We start from the raw sequence: 23,146 nt of genomic DNA on the forward strand, positions 1-23,146 counted from the left end.
TGTGACTGTAGAGAAACCTGACAAATAATCCCGATTGGTCCAGCCTTATAATTGTATGCAGCATGGATTGTAGAGCTCAGATCTTGCTTTAACTTCTGACTATGTCAGTGTGGTAAAGGTTTCTGCAAAGACTAAGCTAGGTTTATGTAGACGGCAGCTATCGTTGCATCTTTTTTGAAGTTTTCCTCGCTCCTTCTTCGTTTCACCCTCGACGTTCCTCCCAGGGTCTGAGGCCACGGACGGCTCCTTGGCCACAGTCCATGATTATCATACAGATAGGATCATATCCCATTGATTTTATGCAGATGATCACCTTTCTGTGTATGCAGGGGTGATGGTGGTAGTAATTTACAGAAGAAAATCAATTACCCTTCTCGTCTGCAGGAGTAATTGTTTATTATTTTCCTATTAGACAAACTGTGTTGATCAATGTTATGGAAAGATTGCCCATGAATACTATCAACATAAATAGATTTGCCTTCGACATTAGTACCGGTTTTCCTTTAATGGCCTGTACAATGTCAAACCAATGCCACGGGCTGAGCTTTAGGCACTAACTATATGTGATGGATTTGGGAGTGTATGTATAATCTGTTATAAATAATAATAATAAAAAAATACCAGTATGTTAAACTTTTTGTAAATGTCCAACGCTCTTGAATTTACCTGTAAGTTCAAAGATGCAGTATGGACTCTGGGGCCGATTGATATAATGAAACCATTGCATCCAAGATACCAAGCACAGGATCCTGCATCGACTCCGTTGTTCTTGTTGCTTCACAAATGTGCAGTTGATGCGAAGACTCAGTGGTCCCCCCCCCCCCCCCCCCGGCCCATCCGCTGCCTCTCTGCCTGTATCAGCGTGGATTGATCTGGACACAAACTAATCACTATTACTCACTGAAGTAATTGGCCCGGCCCAGATCACAGAGTAGCAACCGATCGACTGGTCCAGGGATCGATTCTCTGATCAGAGGAGGGTGGGCGCAGAGAGCAGGGATGCAGAGGAAGGAGGAGGGATGTTTTGTAATGTGGCAGATCAATCTGGCTGAACAGAACGGTTTCTGGGTGTGTTCTGGTCCACCTATCACATTCACTGCTTTGCCCATTTTAACTTTGCTGCTAAGCTGCATTTTTCAGGTTCTGTGCTCCTGTGCACTTATGACCATTACAAATCCTTATGCATTTCCCCTCCCCTTCCGTCTCACCTATCTATGTATGGCTGAACATAAATGAACCTGGGGAGATAGCCAGTACCCAAGTGATTAGGCTACATACCACTGCCTTCAGCTGCGTGCTCCCACTTTGAATCCCGGCCTTTACGGACCTTTATTGCTTTATTGTCATTCTGCTGCTCGCTTACATCACGTTTCCTGTTTGTCCCCAATTGTTTAACCAAAAAAAGATCTTTAAAATGATCTGTTATCCATTAAAAACTAAAATCTGCTCAAGAAAACAAGCATTTAAAACATATGAGTGCAAAGAAGAGCAGGTGAAGTTGACTGATCTCTTTACACCTGGTATTTATTTATTGTTTCCTACCACCTGTAACTGCTCCAGAGGCTGATGTAAAGAGTTATTTGAGTCCGCAAAGATGGAAAATTACTCAGTTTTGAGAAGCTAAAAGAAACGATTGTTTTAACTTTGTGAAATAACAAGTTATCAATAAACTTTAGATTTTAAACCACCGAACAAAATAAGCGTTTTGAAAGATGTGACCTGCTGATCTGTAGATTTTAACTCCTTTGTGTCGTCATGTGAGCAAACTGCTAACCAAGGAAATAATCAGGTTAAGTCAAGAATGTCAATTAAAAAGTAATAAAGCTAAGTCTAAATAAACCCTATCCTATTATCCATTTCGACCAAAAAGTTACCAATTTTCTTTATAATCTGTACAACTGTCTCAGTGGAGCAGCTCCAAGATTTGATAGCTAACGGTTTAGATTCACAAGTTCTTGAAAAAGCCTAGTATAACCCCGTAAGGAACAAACAAATACGCATATTAAACACGTAACTAGCTGCGATGCTAATCAAATGTGGCTACTGGGTGACGGCGCTGACGACCAGGCCCCTGTGATTACTCAAAGCGTCCAGATGACTCTCCTAACATTCAGCCTCGGCCGCTGCATTCTCCCGCTCGGCCTATTTCATGGAAAGAGCAGGTGGTCCTGATATTTCATGTGTTCAGTGCGTTTGCAGCCCTTAGCCCCCCACACCCCTGCCCCTTGTTCGTTCCCACTAGAGCCCCGTGCCTCTTTCATCCTTGCTGGCCGCCGTCCTGCTTTTAGGAGGTTCCTGCTCGGCCAGACAGAACGCTGAGCACAGTTCCGGAGCGCTGGCCTCCCCTCAACATTCTCATCTCGGCGTCTCCCCCGGCGCTGCCCCTTCTCGCTTTTTCCCCTCTCCTCCATCTCCCTCCTCTGCCCTTCTCCCCCTGTGCGCTTTCTCTTTCTTCTCCTCTTCCTTTTCTCTTCCTCTCTCTCTTTCTCACTGTGGTTGTTGATTGGGTGTCTGAGTGCTTGTGGCAGCTGTGTGTTGTGTGTAATAGAGCAGAGAGGCTAGTCTGAATACAGCGATGGGAGAATTTGTTTATGTGAGAGATGCATAGATGGAGACAGGTCTCCAGACGCTGCGGGCCCTCTCTCGCTGTCATCCCGCATTCAGGCTCTGACAGGAGATCTGAGATGGCCAAATATGCCAGACGCTCTCCCCAAATCCCCGAGCTGCACCCCACAATCCAACCGATGTGTGTTTGTGTTTATTCAGATTTGACAGAATGATTCTGTGTGTGTGTTTCTGAAGTGTGTGCCTCTGTCCAGAATGGCATGCTTGATCAGATTCCCCCTGCCACAGGCTTGGACCAGAGTCCATTACCACTGAGCGACAGAGGGGAGAAAGTCTACCAGCTCTTCTCTTTTTATCCCATCCCAGTGATCTCTTTCTCTGATATGTGAAGTCTGTTCAGCGGGGCAAGGATTCGGCGTCCATTGCTTCTCTGAGATGTGTGTCCACCTCAAACAGCTCATTTAGCATTTTCATTCCCCGCTCCTTGGTGCACTTGTAGTGGCATTTGTTTCTGAATGTTTGCGGCAGTTTGTCCAAGTTAGTCCTGTCACTTCAGCCCCGTATCTTCGGGGACTCTTTGCTTTGTCTCTGTCACCATAATATGTTGCAGTGCGTTATTTAAATTGAATAACCGCTTTGTGGTTCATGCGGGGCTTCCTTGACTCTTCAAAAAGACCTTAGCAGCACACTGTCTTGCTCGGTGCAGTGACACTCTTCCTGCTAAATGAAGACAAACTAATGTATTGGAATAATACGCTTAGAGGAGAGACTCCAAACCACAATTAACGCAGACTGAATCTGAAGTGGCTGGTTGGCTGTAGTGCTGTTGTTCCCATTAGAATCCATGCTTCCATCAATGCAGCGCGGCTAAAACGCGAAGGCTGCATTCTGAGAGCAGCCCAAGTCGGCACGTTGTGGCCTTTTAACTGCCTTCAGCAATCACATTTGATGCTCCTTAATTATCCTCCAACTCTTCCCCACCTCCTGCCCTGCTGCCTTCTTTGCGCTCAGCCGCAGAGACGGTGCGTTTGCTTACCGCTCTGCCTTGCCTAAGTGTTCGCCTGCATGTAAATTAATCTTGATTCACTTTACCCTGCCCTGCTGAGTGCTACAAATTACCCTATAGCAACGAAACAGCGCGAGTGAAAAAAGCCAAATCGCTGCACTTGATAGGCTGTTGCTCCCGTGCTTTATGCCATTACATTAGGGCTACATAATGAATGCTCTCTTGTGAAAAGTAGTGTGTTGTGGGTTTTTAATTCATCATGAATAGGGAATGTTTGTGCATCTCCCCGCGCCGTGTCTGCCTGCATGTGCTCCTCTGAAAGAGGCTTTAATAAGGGGGGCTTGCTGGGTAACCACGGAGCGTACATTCACTCACATTGCCCACCCCTCCACCCCCCGCGTCAGCATCCATCATTCCATTTACAGGAGCTTGACAAAATTAGCTGCCTTTGTGCCGTGGTCGCTCTAATTGGCCGAGGAAGAAAAACAGGCTTTTGACACAAACACAGGCAACACATTCACTTACCGCAGCACTTGGCTCTCTGTGGATGTTAATGTGAAGGAGGTTTAGGTTTTAATTCACCAGAACAGAATTGGCTCCAGCTTGAGTGCTTCGCTTTCTGCCCTGACTGCTCTTCACAAATTTCCCTGCCGTCTTTTATTGCTTTTAAACCACAGTTTTATAATCTTTTTTTTCTTTTTTCACTGATGGATGTTCACTCGCTACTTACTTGCATGTGAAGTGAGAATGTGTCCCTAAAGAAATCAGTCTTTGTTCCGTCATCATGACCAAAAGTAATTTTCTTTTTTTTTCTCTTAATATTATTTGCTGTGTTTGATCTCGGCGTATTAGTCAAATATTTTCGCTGCATATGATATAACCTTGACTATTGACAAAGCAAGGACACTCACTGTGGGTATGTTCTCGCGTGTGTGTTTGTGTGTGTAAATCAATGACAGTGAATGGGAGGAACCCCTCCACAAACCCTCATCTTTCATCTTGAATAACCGATATCATAAACAGACGCTACTCATCAATCTCACCTGTGTTCCCAATACAAAGATGGGAGGCAGGCCTATTTCCCTCTCTTTCTGCAGACCTGATGACATTTACTAAATTGCTCTCTGTGTGTGTGTGTGTGTATCTCTCAGTGTGTGTAAATGTATTTATGTGTGTATATTTGTATATCTATAGAGAGAGAGCGCTTTCTAGTTGGAGCGTGTGTTGCTGCGTGCCTAATGTTTGTCCTTGGCAGCCTTTGTGCAAACCTGATGTAGTCTGTTTGTATTCCTGTAATATTGTCAATCAATTTGAGCTGAGGGTCAGTGACGTTTGCCTTGTGTTGCAGTTTTCCGTGCGGGCGAAACCTGCAGCTCCTCGGCCGGCCACAGAGGGGCAGTGCAGCAGTTTGCAGCTGCCGTGGGCCGGGAGAGAGAAAATGAAATAAAAGTGGGGATAAATCAGCAAAACCAGCACACGCACGAAGAAGAGGTAAAGATTGAATTATGTTTAATGATGTCATTTGGAGAGGAGTGTGCTATATTATAACAAATGATAAAAGTGCGTTTTAATGAGTAGTCATAAAGACGCACAAGCCGGTCTTATTCAATGGGCCTCTTGGCTTGCAAGGTTCCTCAGGGTGGGAATAGAACAAAGTGACTTTGGGACAATTATTGCACGTGTGTTTATTATCACTCACCAATTCCACGCCAGATTGAATGTGCTGTAAGTGTGTGTGTGTGTGTGTGTGTGTGTGTGTGTGTGTGTGTGTGCGCGCGCGCCCCAAGGTCGTGGTAAACATTGTACATCACTACCTTTAGGCAATAGTGATAATGCTTGGATAAATAATAGATGGAGAATATAAATCTGTTAACCAGAACAAGGCTGATAAAGATGTTTATCTCTAAAAAAGGGCGGGTTACAAACACGATGCTTGTGTGTGCACGTTTGTCTTCTGCTATAAAGTTGACAGCCACGGGCGCTAGGATTTAAAGAAACCACAGTATGTTTGTTACCGCATTTCCCTCGCACACAACGCGCCTTCCAGCTTTAGCACCACTTATCTTGACTGAAACGTACCTCGTTAATTTTTTATTTTTTTTCCCAAAGAAAAGAAGAAAATGGGATTTTGATTAAAAGGCTGTTTTAGTGAAATGTTTCAAGTTTAAATGGTGCCTAATGAAGTGTTCTCGGGCCAACTGTTCCTTTCTGAACTAAGAAAAAAAAACAAAAAAACCAAACAAAGTTCTCAGCAACTGCAAAGCAAAGAGTGCCACAACAATTAGTTGGTAACAATTAAATATCATTACGGTGTAATTAATCTGCACACAATTCATTAAATGCTAATTCCATATGAAAATTGGGGAGAGAAGAATGCCATCAATGCGCTGCTTTAATCAGCGGGTGATTGACAGCGTGCTGAAATAGAAAGTTTTCGTAAAAGGATGACACACCCCTCTGCGTGTATGTCAGTGAGTTCACAGTGGATCATCTTGAGTGTGTGGAGATGAACTCCCCTCTGTCTGTTGATGGTAATTAGGTTTGCTCCCGGTGGGGTTGCCGGTGCGGCCAGGTTGGAGGGAGCGGGTGGGAGGCTTGATCTGCGCTAATTGTCGTACATGGGAGCCTGTTTTGGCTCCTGATAAGCGCCGCAGGGCCCCTGTATGTATGTGTAGATGTGTGTGTATGTTCAAGAAGTGTGAAGCTGAATGGAGCCATATGACTACAGGTCACACCCTGAGTGCCGTTGCTAAGATACGGCATTTGAAGCATCATGGAGGGGTGGTACTGGGGTACTCCATCTTCAGCCCCCTCACCACCCAGTCCCTGCTTCCTCCCCCCTCTGTCCTCCCTCTGCCACTTTCCCCTGGGGTTTGGCTGAATGGGCTGGGCTGACAGGGGCTGAATGCTTTGGGGTGACAAGGGGGTGGTGTCCTATTTGTCCCTAAATGCTTCTCTATAGACCCCTGATAATAGACTGGCTGCCTGTCCCCCCTTCCCCACCCGCCCCACCAAACCTCTGCTGCTTCATCCGCCACCTTCACCCACTCTGTCTCTGTCTCCTTGTCTCATCGTCTCCCCCCCTCATCCCCTCTGTCTCGTTTTCCTCCCTATCATGTCTCCTTCTCTTCCCATCTCTTCCTCTGTCCCTCTTTTTCTTTTCTCTTCCTGTTGCTGCACTTCTTCAGGTCTAGCCGCGCTGGGCACAGTCCTCCAATGTATAAGCATTTCCAGCTGCTTGTTATATTTCACATGTGCTGCGTTCAAGTGTTGCCGGTGTACACTTAAAAGGAGAAGGTCAGTGCTTATTACTCACCTCTCCAGCTCCTCGGCGTTGTACAGCGGTTCTGACTCAGCCAGTGTTAATAGGAGATGCTTTTGATGTCGGTCTTTCATGCTTTGTTTGGGGGACATAGCTGAGGATACCTTTGATGACTGCTGTCTTGTTAGTCAAGCTGTGTAATAAAGCAGAGCGAGTAATGACTGATCTGTGGTCAAATAAAAATAAAAAATGCAGGTAAAAGCGCTGAAAAGAATACAAAGATCAGCCGTCTTTCCGCATTCACCACAAACTCAATAGGGAGGCACAAACGGGAGGTCACTATCCTGCATCTGGATCACCATCTGCTCTGTGAATTCACTGCATCGCATGTTTATGGCGCTTTCACGGTGAGGGGGGAAAAAAAAATAAAAATCTGTTTACTAACTTCAGTGTGCATGAGTGCATGCTTGATTTTTGTGCAAGTCCGTGTGTATTTGTGCAAGTGCGACTATGTGTGAGCATGCACGCCTGTGTTAGGGGTCAGGAGTGAAGATGTTACCCTCTGGTCATTCATCACGAGCGTGACACACTCTCCCCTGCGCTCTGGTACGCGGAGGCAATGTTTTATAAAAGAATAACACGTCAGCGGGCACCCACTGGCCATCCATTACCACCCGGTGCAACCTGCAAACACAGTACAATGGACGCATAGATTCCACGCCCCGCATGTGCGCCATACTTCTCGTCTGCATATGTAATGGCAGACATTATCATATCCATGATATGTTCTGTAGGGATTTTGAGTTACCTTTTAAAATCCTCCTTCCTCTCACGCTCGCATTGTGTTGATGGTGTCGTCTACCAGTGATCTGGAGGAAATGGATGAGACACAGAAGGCTTAGTATCTTGGAACAAAGTTGTTTTTAGGGTGCTGAGCAGACCCTAAAAACATTGGTGATGCTTCTATTCTCTCTCACACAGACACACACACAGTTAAAGCTGCCCTTATGTCCCTTAGATGGCTCCTCACTCATCTAACTGACAGCAGCTGCTACTACTGCTATACACACATTTGCACAAATCTTCAAATATTTATTAATAAATAACAAAAAATGCATAAATGCAGCTCTACAATATGTATCCACATTATGGTGGTTAAGGTTAGGGTTAGGGTTAGCAGTTGGGTCAAATTCCCATAAATGAGAGTTACCTAAACATAATGTTAATGTTACTCAGTCAATCTGTAATTTTTTTTGGACCACACGAGTTTGGTGCATGTTCACGAACTGGATAAACTTCACAAGAAATGGTTTGATATATATTTTAAGAAGTGCACGTTCTGGTAGGGAGTTACATTTGTTTGTTAAATATGAAGCTGGTAATAAAATCAAGTAACGAAATCCAACTCCAAAGATCACAAATTGGCACCTTACATCTTTTCTGTTCATTCACTTACAAACCAAAGAGCCAAAATGTTTAATGTGCCGGACCTTGTGTCTATAGGTAAGCTTTAGGGGTGTCACTGCGTGGATGTAGTTACCTTCAGACAGAGTCAGGCCAGCTGTTTTCTGTCTTTAGCCTGTGCTAACCTGTTGTTAGCTCCAGTATCTGTGACTGAAGTTGAATCAGTCTTCTCTCAGTCTCAGCTAAAAGCCGAACCAAAACAGTTGTGACTGATCAGAGAATGGACATGGGCTTTCTGAGGGTGTCCTGTGGTGTCTGACAACAGGATGTTGTTAGTGGGGGCCTTTGGGTTCTATGCGTTGAGGGGAGGGGCCTCTGTGGATCATCCCACAGATACTTGATCAGTTTGGGATCTAGGGAATTTAGAGGCCAGGTCTACACCTTGTGCTGTTCTTCATGTTTTGCTGTTTTGTTTTTTTCAATTGTTCCTATCCCCCTGCTGGGGATGGTTGCTGCCATCAAGGAGTGTCATTGCTATGGGGTGGGGGTGCCTAGTCTGGTCTAGGTGGGTGGTACATGTCTAAGTAACATCCACACGAATGCCAGGTCCAAAACTTTCCCAGCGGAACATTGAATTGTCACAAGATGGTTAATGTTATTTACTTCTCCTGTCAGTGGTCATAATATTATGCCTGGTCGGTGTAATCTTTTTTGTTTTACTGCTGCTGTGAACAAACAATTACCAACATCTCACAAGATTTATATGCCCAGGTTTTGGATCGAGTACTTAAAGACCGATCAATAAACTCAAGAGCGGTAGCACGTTTTAATCCCGTGTTTTTTCATTTCTGCCTGAGGGGTGTGTTTGCATTTGCATTGCTGTTCGCGCCGTTGAGCCATCAGTATTTTGAGTGTGACAGCTCGTGCTGCGTAAGACGGAACAAGTTGAGGACGTTGTGAGTTATGGAGCTCTTAGACCAGTTTACGAGGACTATTATCTCTCAGTTAGTTTCAGTTTTATGTGCATTTTCTCTGGGCTGGCCTGGAACCATCAATTTAATGCTTTCATAAAGCAAGGTTAGATAGCACTGAATCAAACAGAACACTCGCTGACACTCTCCTCTGCTTTAGAGCTAAAGTCACAAAGAGGAGACGGAAGAGGAAGATGAGGAGAGGCGATGAAAGATGGCGCGACAGGTTTATGATGTCTTTTTAAAGCCAATTTGGAGTAAAAGTTTTGTTTCGAGCTGCAATAACAATTGAAAATGTGGCCACGCCGAATCCCAAACAAATATATTTCCCCCTGTCGATTTGAGCGTCTGTTGCATGGACACTTTATTGTCCGACATGTGCCTGTGTTCGTGCATCAAACAGACTTATGTGTTTTGTGAAGAGCCCGGGTTATTGCCTGTTATATAGCCGGCCGCTCCTTTCATGATGTTGGTCTATCAACTGCTGTTTCCCGTCAGCAGTCGGAGAGACAAAGACTTTTCTTGTTAATCCAAACATGTACGTACCATTCGCTTCAAAACAAATAACAAGCAAGAGATCGATACGGGCTGAAACCGAGTGTAGTGCTTATGGACACCACACGGTGTTTCAAGCAGGCATTCAATAAGAGTCTGATTCCATTTCACCTCATTTATGAGTGGTGTGTGTGACTCTGTGTATGTGTGCGTAATCCATCTGCTCTGGTGTGACAACATAATTTTCAATGCTGGTGGCGACGCCGCAGGCCCGGAGAACGGATGGAAGGGGGAATGAGGTAGACGGGAAGGGAGAAATGAGGAAAGGGTAACGAAAGAAGCGCTAAAGAGACCCGAGCAGAGATGTCGCTGCCTTGTTTGTGCGAGTTGTGCGCGCGAGGATGCAGTGCCAGCGGTCTCCGACAAGGAAGAGCAGATTTATCACTTCTCAGAGGTGCCTTACACTCTGACACCCGACGCACACGTAAACACAGATGTACCCTGATGTGTTGACTGTGTGTGTGTTGTGACAGGCATGGTGGAGCAGGCTGCAGGTTCTTTTGTCTGGCTTTGACGTGCATGTCATTAGCAGAGACGAGGAGAGACACAGGCCCTCCTCAGTATTTAAATAGCCTGACGTCCCTGCCGCCACATTTCTACAGGGGCTTTCTGCTCTCCGCTCCCATTTTTCCAGCTTCTCTCCTCTCTACCCTTTTATTCCTCTATCCTTTCCCTCACCTTCTAGCCATCCTCCTTCTTCCTTTTACTCCTGCCCTGTTATTTCCTTTGTCTTGTCTTTATATCAGAGGCTACTTATTCACTTTTTCTTCTTTGTTTTTCTCTCAGCGTGTGTTGGGATTTGTCACACAGTGTTACCCGCTGCGCCTGACTACCTGGTGGAAAGTATTTGATTTTCTTTACCTTGGCAGCGCTGAGGGAGTTTTGGCTCTTGTAAAATTCAGTATGTCACCGTGCCGAGGCCGAAATATGAATTCCCAATTATCCTGAATATATTCTGGCAATAATCCATAGAAATGTTCGGCGTGGCATCCGAACGCTGCTGACCGTTTTACAGCGATGTGCAAAGAAAAACTCAAATCTATAGCAGAAAAGAGAGGGAGGGGGGGGTCAGGACCAGCTTAATTGTGATTCATATTTGAATAAGAAAGCACCTTTCAATAAAAGGGCCATTGGAGGCAGAGACGTAAAAGGCTTTACCTTTAACAAGAGCCACACTAAAACAACTCTGAACCTGAAGAGGTGCACTCTGAATCGCATGTATAAAGCCCTTTGTACGCGTCTGCTTATGAGTGTGTGTGTTAGCTGTTTTATTTTTTTTTGTTTTGTTTTTTTTTAATGTGCACATGCCACACACAAACACACACACACAGTGATTTATTCCAAGCACAGGGCAGGTAAATTGAAGCAGGCCTTTCAGGTTGGTTTTCAGCTCCAGGTCTAATGAGAGCAGCGTTTCCCGTCTCTCCAAACAATGCGCTCCTGTCTCTTAAGAGCCCTTCCACCCGCCTGCAGCCTAGCCACTCTACATTAGATCTGTGGCCTGCAGCAGCCACTACAGTGAAAGGCCTCAGGCTCTGAAATGGCTGTTTGATTCTCTCCCTGCTTTGCCTCTAAATGAATGATTTATTGGCTGTCAATGAGGAGGCCAAGCGTAATGGACAAAAGCAGCACTGCAGAGCCCCAGTCAAGAGGATGTTGTTGTGGATGTTCTCTTTGAGGATCTCCCTGCCTCTGTCTGAAACTGTAATGAAGAGTAAACAACCTTCCTAGTGCAAGACCAAGGATAGGTGGGCGCCATTAAGAATCGTATGACTTCAAGTTGAATGTTGACATATTGCACCTTTAGCCCCTAATAGAAACATTTTTTAAATCTAATTCACTGTTTTTGAGAGAGGGTTCAAGAAGTGTTATTTACTGAAACAATACCGGCGGTAGTGTTTCTTTATAAATTGACACAATTTATTTAAATTCATTTTTACATTGTTTGGTTACACCACAATTTAAGTCCACATTTCACTCTTGAGTTCCCACCTCTTCCTTTACAAATACATTAGATTTCTGAGCCACAGATGCTGGACTCCGTAGGCTATCGGACACATCAGTTTCCTTTGCTAGCGCACGACTTCAATCAATTAACTCCGCTGTGTAACCCACCACACACACTGCGACTGGAGTGGCCACAGGCGGCAACGGAGACGTGTTATTTAAAATCCCCACTGCTTTTGTTCCCGTAAAAGGGGACATTAACACCCGCTCGTCCTTTGGCCTCTGCTTGTCATCCAAACGGCTAATTTCTGCAGATCCCTCTAATCCCCCAGGAGGGACAGCGGGGCTCAGGGCCAGCGGGGACGAGGGCCTCAGAGGCTGGCTGCTAGAATAGAGAGTCGATGGGTGCTTTTAGAATTGACGTCCTAAAACGTGCCTTTGTTTGCATCGTGCTCCCCGGCGTCCCGCCTTTCAGCAGCTCTAATGATAAGTGACAGGCCATTAATTGAAGCTCTTTAGGAAGCCATCATCAGACACACGCCTGATCCTTCTCCGCTGAGACCAGTACAACAGTAGAGCAGGATGCTAGATGAGAAAATTGTTAGGTTAGGTGGCTTAATGTGTTTGATTTTATTGGCGCTTGTAAATAATTTGGTCTTAAAAAAAAAAAAAAGATGGAGGATATTATTGGCTCTTCTTACGTCCAGTGGATCAATTAGAATTTAATTTCTGCAATAAAGAAAAGGTGACGATTAATGCCAGCTGCTCAGAAGTCTGCTGCAGTTTGAGAACAACTTTAATTTGTTTCCCAATTTATTTTTTTGTGATCTCTACTTTTCTACATCTACGTTCAATCAAATAAACAAATAAAAGGAGAATTGTTAAAGACGTAATACGTCTTTTTTCCTGTGCAGCCAGGCCAGAGTGTACGTAAAAACTACATCTTGTGTCATATTCCTGAAGCACAGTAGTGTGGCGCCATCAACTGTTTTTTTTGTTTGTTTGTTTTTTTATTGTGTGTTGAATGTACGCCGCAGCTGTGGACTTTAGTCTTCAACTTCTCAACGTGACATTCTCCAGAGCAAATAAACACCAGGAGTGTTTCACGCTGAAGCCGTGGCCTTCCATAATTTGTGAAATATGGAGATTTAAAAAAAAAAAATATCATTATAAGGTCTTACTGTGCTGTTGATAAGAAAATAAGTGTAGGAACGCTCCAATGCAATTGTCCTTAAATCATGTTAAAACATAAATTTAAAGGCGCAGTGACACAATTCATGTCAGCTGTTTTTAGTGGATGTACTGGGTGTAGTTTATTGTCAATTAGTGCCTCGATGAATGGAGGAAATATGTAATGAAATATGTTCAAAAGATATTACACAGTGAAGTGTCGTCACAATAATACTATATTATTTTGATTATGTATAATAATTTTGCTGGTTATCTGTTCTCTGAAAATGAGGAAGTAAAAGCTATTTTATTTAACTTTAAAACACGCTGTAGGATCTAAACGGTATGTATTTCGCTGGGCAAAAAAATAAACTATAAACTGTTAAAATTAGGTTGAAATTGACTGAGCTGACATTTTTAGGCAGTGTATTTACAGACACACACAATATATATATATATAAAAAAAAGTGTTGACCTTATAAAGAAGAAAAAAGCTTTGTAAAGGACACGATCATCTCCTCTGTGACAGTGTCATAATCTGCAAGGTCAAAACCGTCAGTGGTCACAATAAGAACCGAAACCAGCATTGGATTTATTCTACATCCCCAAGTCCACTCATCCAGCTACAGTTCATTCCCCTCCAACCAATTTACCATCTGTGCATCTCTCCATCTTCTCCCTAAAACAGGCAAGGAAACAGTTGTCGCTGTTTGGGTTTTAGGGGCTAAATGATGTCGCTAATCACCAGCTTTTAGTGGGGCTGATTTATGGAAGGGACATGAATTGTTATAGGCTGACTTATATATACGTGTGTGTGTGTGTGTGTGTGTGTGTGTGTGTGTGTGTGTGTGTGTGTGTGTTTGGGTAGGTGTCAGAGAGGCAGCCTGTGGGATAGGCTAAATAGTCCCTATTATTTATTGTCTCAGAGCGGCCTCTCTGAACGGAAGAGCGGCTCTCCAAATTGAAATATAGCTGAGTTTACCCTTCTGATTACTGCAGTAGTTTACTCCCGGAGCCCAAGGAGATCATTAAACAATGGCCGCCACCAGCAACTCAGCACCCCATTATGGCCCAGGATGAATGCTCAGACTGAGACATCGCTAACCCTGCTGTCGGACAGTAAGTGTGCCTCGCAGGCATCGTTTTCCCCCTCAAATCTACACCAGTTGTTTCCTCGGCCCAATGCTGGCATCAAAACGGCAATTGTGCCTTGACGGATATGGATTTCTGCGAGAAAGATTCATTGTTTTCTAGATGAGAGAAGGCGCTCAAAAGGCGTGAAGCCATTCTGGGGGTAAACTGGCCAGCTAATGTTGTGACAAGCGCTGTAATTGGTTCAAAATTTTAACAAGATGATTAAAATATGATAATGGATTACGAACAAACACCGAGTGCACTTGGCTGCTTTACTGTCCTTATTATTGTCCAACTGAATTTACTTAATTGCTGACATTGCACCGAGCCACCAAGGCGAGATACTTAACACTCGGGCACCTAATAAAGCTCTCAAAATGAAAACAATCTCGGTTTATGTAGTCATTGTAAAGCGCTTTGTTTCGTGTGTGCCGTCAGGGGAAAAATATGAGAAGCTAAAGAGTTAAGAAAGCCACCGCTGGCGACAGTATCGATGTGAGAAAAATGGGTTATCTCAGTGGAACCATGTCTCATTCTATCCCAGCCATCACCATCATCCCACATTTCCACAATGACCTTTGCTGGCGTGATGATGGTCGGGGGTTGCAGGCTGAGTCCTTCACACGCTGCTGCTCTGATTACCGCAACATCTGTAACATAAACAGTGGAGCAGGACATCAGCAGAGCAGACCTAACAGCCATGACAGTGAAGTGACAGTGTCAGCTCAAGACAAGATGACAATGATGTTTCTGTCTCAGCGTGTTGATTATGCACTGTTCGCTGTGTCTCCTAGAGCTAGAAGCTGTTCTGGATAAATGGGGAATGAAGCTCCAGCGCACATCACGGCAGCTTTTTATGTCAGAAAATTAAACCTTGACCTGTGATTACTTCTGTGATTAATAAGAACTGCACAAAAACATTTCTGATAGGAGCGTGGCGCGGGCTGCTTTGTTCTGCAACATGTTGCCCCCAGAGATGTCTGCGGCTTTATTAGAAATTAGTATGTATGTCGGTACACAAGTCAGCCAGGACCGGCTGGAGAATCATCACCAGTAATAATCAACCTTATTCGATAATAGCAGGATAAGAGAAAAATAGGCTTGCATTCTGCTGAAACTGGAGCTAATATGATGAGTTGGCTCTGGAGAGGCATTTCATTGAACTGCTGAATGGAAGGCAGGAGCTTTGCAAAACTCCCAGCTTTCTCTAAGGCACTGTTCACGAAGTTTATTATCATCAAGCCATTAAGAACGTGCATTTAACGCTTTCCAAAGGGAGAAAGAGAATTGGTTTCACATCATCTCGTTGTTTAGCACGCACAGAAGAAAAGGAGCAGGTTTCTGCTGCTGAGTAGGTCCACATTTCTCCCATGTAGCAGGCTGTTTTTGTGGCTGTTGTTGCTGTCTGTCCTAACACATTTACCTTAAGCCATCAGCGCTCATTAAATGCCTGCTGGTGCAGGGAAACAAAAGGCTGCCCGGCGAGCCAATATGCGCCTCTGACACGTCAGCCAATCCCCAGACGGTCCGCAGAGCCTGGCTGCACCACGGAATTCTCAAACATATTTTTCTAATTTATGGACGGATAATAAATCAACATTAAGGCTTGGACAACGAGTTATACATCAGAGGGAGATGGCTGCAAACTGGGCCACAATGCAGCAGAGGAGACCAGGCTCACATCTGCACTAAAGTCACACTGTGCGTGCGTGCGTACGCGTGCGATTGCGTATAAATATGTGTCCTCGCTGCCAAGCTCACTTTAATTTCTACTTTTAAGTTGGGAGATGCAAATATTTTTAATGTCACTGCTTAGAGGTGGCGAGTATGAATATTATGAATCGGAAATAAGACCATTAGGATTTACTACTGGAGGGATGGTGCTTTAAATGCTTCATAAAATTTAACACTATGAAATATGCACACGTTTGCATTTTAATGTCCCTGAATTGGCCTTTCACTGATGGAGGTAGGTCACTGGTTCTTTACTAGGCCTGTGTGCTGTCAGCCTGCATTTAGTAGGCAAGACGTAGGAAGGGAACCCATGTCAATATTACTTATTTTCAAAAAAAAAAAAAAGAGAGAGACTTTAAAGGTGTAAATCCGAAGCAAAAACAGCATTTCTGGGGACATTATGCATTTATTTTTATTGAACAGAAAACACACAGAGTGGTTTGGACATGTAAAATATCCATATCTAATTGATTTTCTTATATAATATTTTACTTGCGTGTGAAACTTTTAACACGAGCCCTTCCACACAACTGATCAAGCAGCTAGCATGACTTACAGTAAACATTTTGTGGTAATCGTAGACATTTTGACACCGTGTTTGTTTCTCCCTGCTGACACACTGTTAAGTATTTGATGCATCATGTGGATAAGCCGGAGCTCCACTCTAAAATTATTAGACCTAATCGTTCATTAACCTCCATTACACAGATAGGAGGGTAAACCTAAACGCATGGTTACATTCTTAGCATGCGTCTGTGTGCCGGTGTGAGTGTGTGTCCGTATGTTCGCATGCACTGCACGCATGGTACGCATGGTGGATGTGCGCGAGCGTGGAAGATGCAGCCCACGTCTCTCCACGCGCTGCACATGTCTTTATTGTATTGATACACAGTTAAACAGCCCCTGTGTTTGTGTGTGCTTGCGGTGGAGAAGGTTTGTCATTCATTAGAGTGGAGCACAATCAGAGCTAAACTAGCCATGGCGGCCTGACTCATTATAAGCTGAAGGTTTATTTAAAATCTCACACTGCCTCATTCCCAATCCACTCACCGCCATATGCATACAGTAATTACACAAGTGAGGAGGAGGAGAAGGTTAGCGAGCTGCTGCTGCTGCTGCTGTGTGTGTGTGTGTGTGTGTGTGTGTGTGTGAGACTAAGAGAGAGTGAGTGCACAAGCCTGTGTGTATGATTATTTTTCATTCCATGTTTCGCCTGAGTTCTGCCCCTATAACTGAGGATCTAATCAATCTGCCGGCTATTAAGTTTGTTAATTGATAATGCATACTAATTAGGCCTGGCGCCGTTACCACAGCGACGAAAAGAAGGTGATTGTAGGCAGGAGTCCAAATGGACTTTTAAAGCAGAGAGCGTGAGGTGGAAGCCGTGGCGCCAGCACATGTGCACACGCACGTGCTCGTGGCCGTTGCACACAGTGAACTGAAACTGTGCTGGCCTTTAAAACCGTTTGAGATACGTTGATATGGAATAAATATTTTTTTAAACCTTCCCTTCTGACTATTTATATATAAGCTCTCTTTTAACATTTCATAGGCCTCAATTGTTTATAACGCATTGTTGTAGCAGATGTATGCAGGCAAAGTCATTTTAAAGGTTTTATTAATGTATGTCAGAAGGCATTCTTTATATTAACACAGATTGTTTATGTACCAACATCTACTTATGTGGCACCACAGGATGAGCTGTGATCACATTAATGAACACACTTGTGATTTAGATTGTTATAAAGTACTTTTCAACAGGTCACGTACTAGTACAACAGTATGAACATGAGTTCTGCTGGTTTGACATGTTTATAATAAGACACTTTAGAAGGTGCAGCAAATTAGTAACTGTGGATAAATATGTTTATTTTTCTAGTTTGTAGATTTATTATAAGTGATTTATAGGAAAACTATTTTGTAGCTTCTTTGACAGTGTATTGTTTTAGTTTTTTTTAATAAGTAAAAAAAAATATTCATGTATGAATTTGACATACTTCAGTATTTCCGTGCCATACTGTCCTGCTAAGAGATCAAATGGATATATTCTACTTTTTTTCTTTACTGTATTTATGTGACATCTTTCAAAATTTGAACAAAACAGAAAAATTAGTTAAATAATTATACACTGTTATAGATTTAATTAATACAGAATACTTTTCTATTAAATTAAATTCAATTATATTTATGTAGCATCATTAACAATCTAAATTTGTCTCAGGAAACTTTACAGATCCCAGAGTCTGAAACCGTCCGAGCAAGCGCTGAGCCAGACTCCTGATACTTAAAGAATATTTTAATAACATTTACTTTAACTGTACTTATGGTTTTAACGTAGGTAATGCACTTTTTCTTCTGGTGGAGTAGTTTTGTGTAGTATATCCGAATATGTGAGCTATCCATCTTAATGACTTGTGGGTTTCTGTTACATGCAAAACATCTTTTATTAGTATTTTAGAAAGATTTTTAGCTGGGTCATTGTCAAAAATGTAGAATAAAAACCCTCCAACGATTTTATCAAAATTAAATGTCTGCTTTTATTAATGTCTTTTGAAAACTAATTAATTAATGAGGTATTCTTTAACTAGCCTTCATCAGAAAGTGGTACAATACTGAAAGAGAGTCAGTACAACCCGTGCAAAAATGCAACATATTGTAAATGTTGTCCCAAGGGATAAAAACAAAAAACGTATAAAATATTCTGCTGCAGGGTACGCCAGCAAAACAACCCCCTTTTTTTAAAATCTTAAACATTGCACAACAGAGAGCAGTAGCTGGAGTGTACTTAGTGCTAGTGTGCGCTTTACCACTGTTTGTCTAGCTCAGTACGACTCCATCTGTTTGGTTATTATTTTTGCACATAAAGTGTGCACACCCACGGACACACACACGGACACACACACGGACACATGCATGCACGTGCACACATGCACACAAACCATTCATCACCCTCCCAGGACCCTGACTTATTATCTGTTTGCTTCAAGGTCAAGGAGATGCAGCAGGTAAATTGAAGTCTGAGAGGTCAGCGGGGTTTGATCTCTCTGTTCCTTCATACTTGCTTGGAGAGACGAAGGCAGAAAAAGACTGCCTTTTTTTTTTTTTTTTTTTTTGTTCATGTCAGTATTATAGAGACGTTTCCTTGATTCATTTTTGACGAGCCTTATCTCTCCTCAACTACTTCTAACCTCGCTCCCTCTGACCCGTGTCTCCTCCCACCGCCCGACAGGAAGTAGTCCTCTCACCTGCCACCGCTGCTCAAACACCACTCGGTGTGTTCATACTTTCAGCCTCGACTCGTCTGTTTGTCTGTTTCTAATTCGCCTGGATGTTATTGTGCAGAGGAGGATATCGCCCTCATTACCGTTTGATAAAGAGCTCAGTGGATGGTCATATCACTGATTTATCCTGCCCGTTTTCTCTGTGACTGATGGCGTTGCGTGCGCAGGCCAATCCCTCATCAAGCTCCTCAGTCTTTGACAGCTTTGAATTTCTAAACGAACCAAACATTGTCAGGAAGATTGAATCACCTCCACAAAACACTTTTAATTGAGTCATCTGTGTGTGGCGACTACCTCTTTTTTTTGGATTTTTTTGTGCGGGTATGAATTTCCATCTAAACATCTCACGGCTTCTGCTATGAAAACACGGCTATCCCTCCAAACTCTTGTGACTCGCTGCCTTGCATCACCTTCCTTAACTCTGTATCTCCAAATGTGCATGTGATGCATGCTTTTTGTGTGTGTAGTCCCTGAGCACATGGCTGCATGCACATGTTTATTTGTTTCTCTGGAAGCAGTGCGTGCATGTTTGCGTGGTGTGTGTGTGTGTGTCTGTGCTCATGTTCTTGTGTGTGTGTATGCGTGTGTGTGTGTGTATGGGGCAGAGCAGCCAGCTGGGTTGGAGGGGTAATAAAGAAGGAGAATCAATAGGCCATGCAGTAGAGCCAAGGTGCTGCCATTTATCACACCGCCTCCCTGACTTCCATCATTCATCATGCCCAATGAGGCAGCAAATAGGAAAATGACTATTTGTATCAAACACATCTGCACTCATCCACTGAGGTATTTTATTCCCATTAACTCAAAGAGTAGAATACGCCAGTTTCAGCTGCTGCTGCTGTTGTTGCCTCTGTGTTTGTGTGTGTGTGTGATTCTATTTGTTCAGGCTTGTAGTTGTAGATTCGTTGGGAACACATTCATGGCTGCTGTTGTTTTTTCCCTGGGAGAACGGGGAAAAAAAACAAAAAAAAAAACAGAATGTGTGCTGTGAGCCCTCCAATCCCTGAGTTGATGTATTTAGTCTCCCTCCCTGTCTCACTTGACCGTCTCCCTCTTTTAATCCACATTCTTCCTTGTTTCAAAATCTTCCTCTTTCCGAACCCATGGAGTGATGGGGCGATTAATATCGCGGCTCTAAGAAGCCATTACATTAAGCTTGCCTTTCATTTTCACCTATAAATTAGCCGCAACACCGGTCTGCCCAGGGGTTGAGGTGTATATCTGTATGTGTGTATAGCCTGTAGAGGGGTGGACTGTGGTCATTATGGTCTAATATCCCATGAAATGGTGAAATTATTATGCAGCCAGTTTTATGAGCTGCCTGTGAATATTAAAGAAGGATATTTTCTGTGATATCCCTTCCATAAATCACCGCGATCATGTTTGTTTTAGGCTCGCTCAGTAAAACAGTTGTTGGAATTCAGGGTCTTAATAGTCTGTGTGTATTTTATATTTTTTTGTGAATAATATTCTGATGTTCAAAAAGAAACTGTTGGCTAGCTCGCGATGTCAACATTTCACCGTTTTAGGAACTGTGAAAAAAATAAATAAAAATACAAGGATTTTTTACATTATCAGCAAAGAAAATACATAAAAAGAACTTTTAAAATCACAGAAAATAAGTAAAACTGATTTTTTTAACATTTTGCTAATTTATGAGGCAAACACTCTCCACATCCAGCTTCTTTAAAATACCATTTCCTGCTCAGGTCAGTTGGCTTTTGGATTTTTGCTTGGGCTTAACAAAATACTTTGGGGTTTTAGAAATATTTGACATTTTACAGTCTGAATAATAAATAATTTCAAAAATAAATGGCAGTTTAATAGTTAATTAGTATAATTTGTAGATGCAGCCCTTCATCAAAAGAATTAAATACACACAAAAAGCACAATAAAAGAGGTTAGTGGAGGACGAGCACGAAACCTCTTAGGAAATTCCCATTAAAGCGCTGTAATATCGAGGAAAGCGCCTGTACACGGCTCTTATAAGCGCACGTATACACGAGCACACTTGGCATGGCGAGGTAAGCCACAATCTTCTTTGCTGCGGCTCTGAAGGAGAGCGTAATGTACCAAGGTCACTTAACACATCTATCTCTCACACATTCATCAGTGCTCTTAGCGTCCCTCTTTACTGCTTTCTGATATACGGCTCTCAGTGGACTGAAGCTCTAACATGAGGGGGGACACACACACACATAACACACACACACACACACACTCCACCAGCACTATTACCAGCCAGGTGGATCCTTCATGTGATCTGTAAGAAGCGCCGCAAAAGGTGATGTGTCTTACTGAACCGAAGTTTGGCCTCTTTAACTGTTTGTTTTCTGTATTTTGATTAACTTGAGACGCTAATGGGTGTGAAAAGGGTATTTCCTCTCTTTGTAGTCCTTATTATATTTAATATTTGATATGCTAGAGGTGGACTGTGTAAGAGGCAACTAGGGTTAACATCATTACCTGCTCACAGCCTCATAATCATTACTGATTGAACAAATTTCTAAAATTGCCTTCTTTATTACCAATTACATAGAACACTTAGCTTTCTCAATATCAATCAGCACACTGTGATAATGCATAATTAAGTCTCACAGACCAATCTGGATGAATTATCTAATATAAACCTAATGACAAAATCAAAGGCTTCTTAATAAAACCCATACAGCCATATTGTTTGTTAACTGATGGAAAATGAAAAAGATAACCGTGGCCTCTCTGTCAATGCGTAATAAATCAGTGAGCAGAGGCATAAAGCAAATTCCATTATATGGTTTCATCATTAATGTATATTCTTACACATCTCACTGCGGTGATATTGTGCTTTTATGGGTTTGGACTGACTATCAATCAAAATAATTTTTATAATGTTTTTTCTACTATTTTATTTACAATGCATGGATTGCTGCAACATTTCCTGCACACGAGGCTGTAAAGCTCCCGCGTTCACCCCGAGTGCGTCTGGAGCGCACACGGAGGAGACGTGACCGTGCCCTGCGTACCCCTCCTCCTCCCCCTTCTTCTCCTCCTCCTCCTCCTCCCCGCCTTGCTTCCTCCGGGAGCCGAGGCAAAGTCACCGACCGCAAGGGGATGGCTTTCAGATTCATAAAATTCATAGAATTTTTCACAAATGGATGAACACAATTTCCTCCCAATTTCCTCATTATGCAAATATGCAAAATATCAAATCTAGACCAATTAGGGACAGCCACTGCTTCAAATTTACCGGTTTAAGCCGTAATTGCAGAAACCCTCAAATAATTACGCAGCTAATTGGGAATATTTGTGACAGATACAACAAATTCTCCCCACAAATTACATTTCATCCGAGGAAACACCGCGCCCCAGTGAAACCCTATTGAGGTCTAATTTCTCTTACATAATGAAAGGAACTGAAAACTTGTTATCACATTTGAGCACTACGCCGCTTTGTAATGTGGAATGATCAAATAAATTAAATTTAAATTCATACATATTCCTCTAATCTCTTTCAAAGGCACTTTATTTGTATAGGAAATAACTCCGGGTCGTTCCAGTGTGAGCTGTAATAGGCAGTTAGAGCGCACGGGGAGCCTGGAGTGGCAGAGTTCATACAGGACGTTGGCATTTCCAAATACATGAGGGAAAAATAATCAAGCAGTCACCTTCAGAAACTTGAGCAGTTTCACTGGTTGGGGGGTTTCGCTGGAATTTTCTGCATCCGCAAAAAATCTGGTTTATCTTCTTTCTCTCACGGCTGTGTCAGATCCTCGCAGGTGACCCTCTCCAAGGTCAGCAGGCCAGCTGTGGACGGGCCATACAAGCGCTCACGCACGTCGATACACGCGCACGTACACGGTCCATAAACGCGGTGGAGCTCAAATGGAGCTGGTCTATGTAAACAGGCAGTGCGCCGGCGGAGCGTAACTGCGCCTATTTGTCAGAAACCCTCATAAATGCGATCGCTCCTGATATCTCCATTTCTCCATCCCGCCGGACATTTTATAAACGGGAAGCACAGGTACAGAAATTAAACGCTCCTGTGTGTGTGTGTGTGTGTGTGTGGTTTATTTTTGTCTTTGTATTTTTTATTTTATTATAGTATTATTTTGTCAAATTATTTAAATATAAAAAA

The 23,146-nt window shown here is 43.1% G+C and overlaps 1 protein-coding gene across 1 annotated transcript in view; it reads left to right on the forward strand.

Moving 5' to 3' along the window:
- LOC311492746 (homeobox protein orthopedia B-like) overlaps positions 1-23,146 on the forward strand; it is a 52,569-nt gene that overhangs the window by 15,086 nt on the left and 14,337 nt on the right. Inside the window, exon 2 of the mRNA XM_084551132.1 lies at positions 4,920-5,062. The gene's annotated coding sequence lies outside the window, so the exon portion shown is untranslated. The remainder of the gene's footprint in view (positions 1-4,919; positions 5,063-23,146) is intronic.

The sequence above is a fragment of the Chelon labrosus genome, assembly GCF_963514085.1.
Source record: "Chelon labrosus genome assembly, chromosome: 9".
Classification (NCBI taxonomy): Eukaryota; Metazoa; Chordata; class Actinopteri; order Mugiliformes; family Mugilidae; genus Chelon; species Chelon labrosus.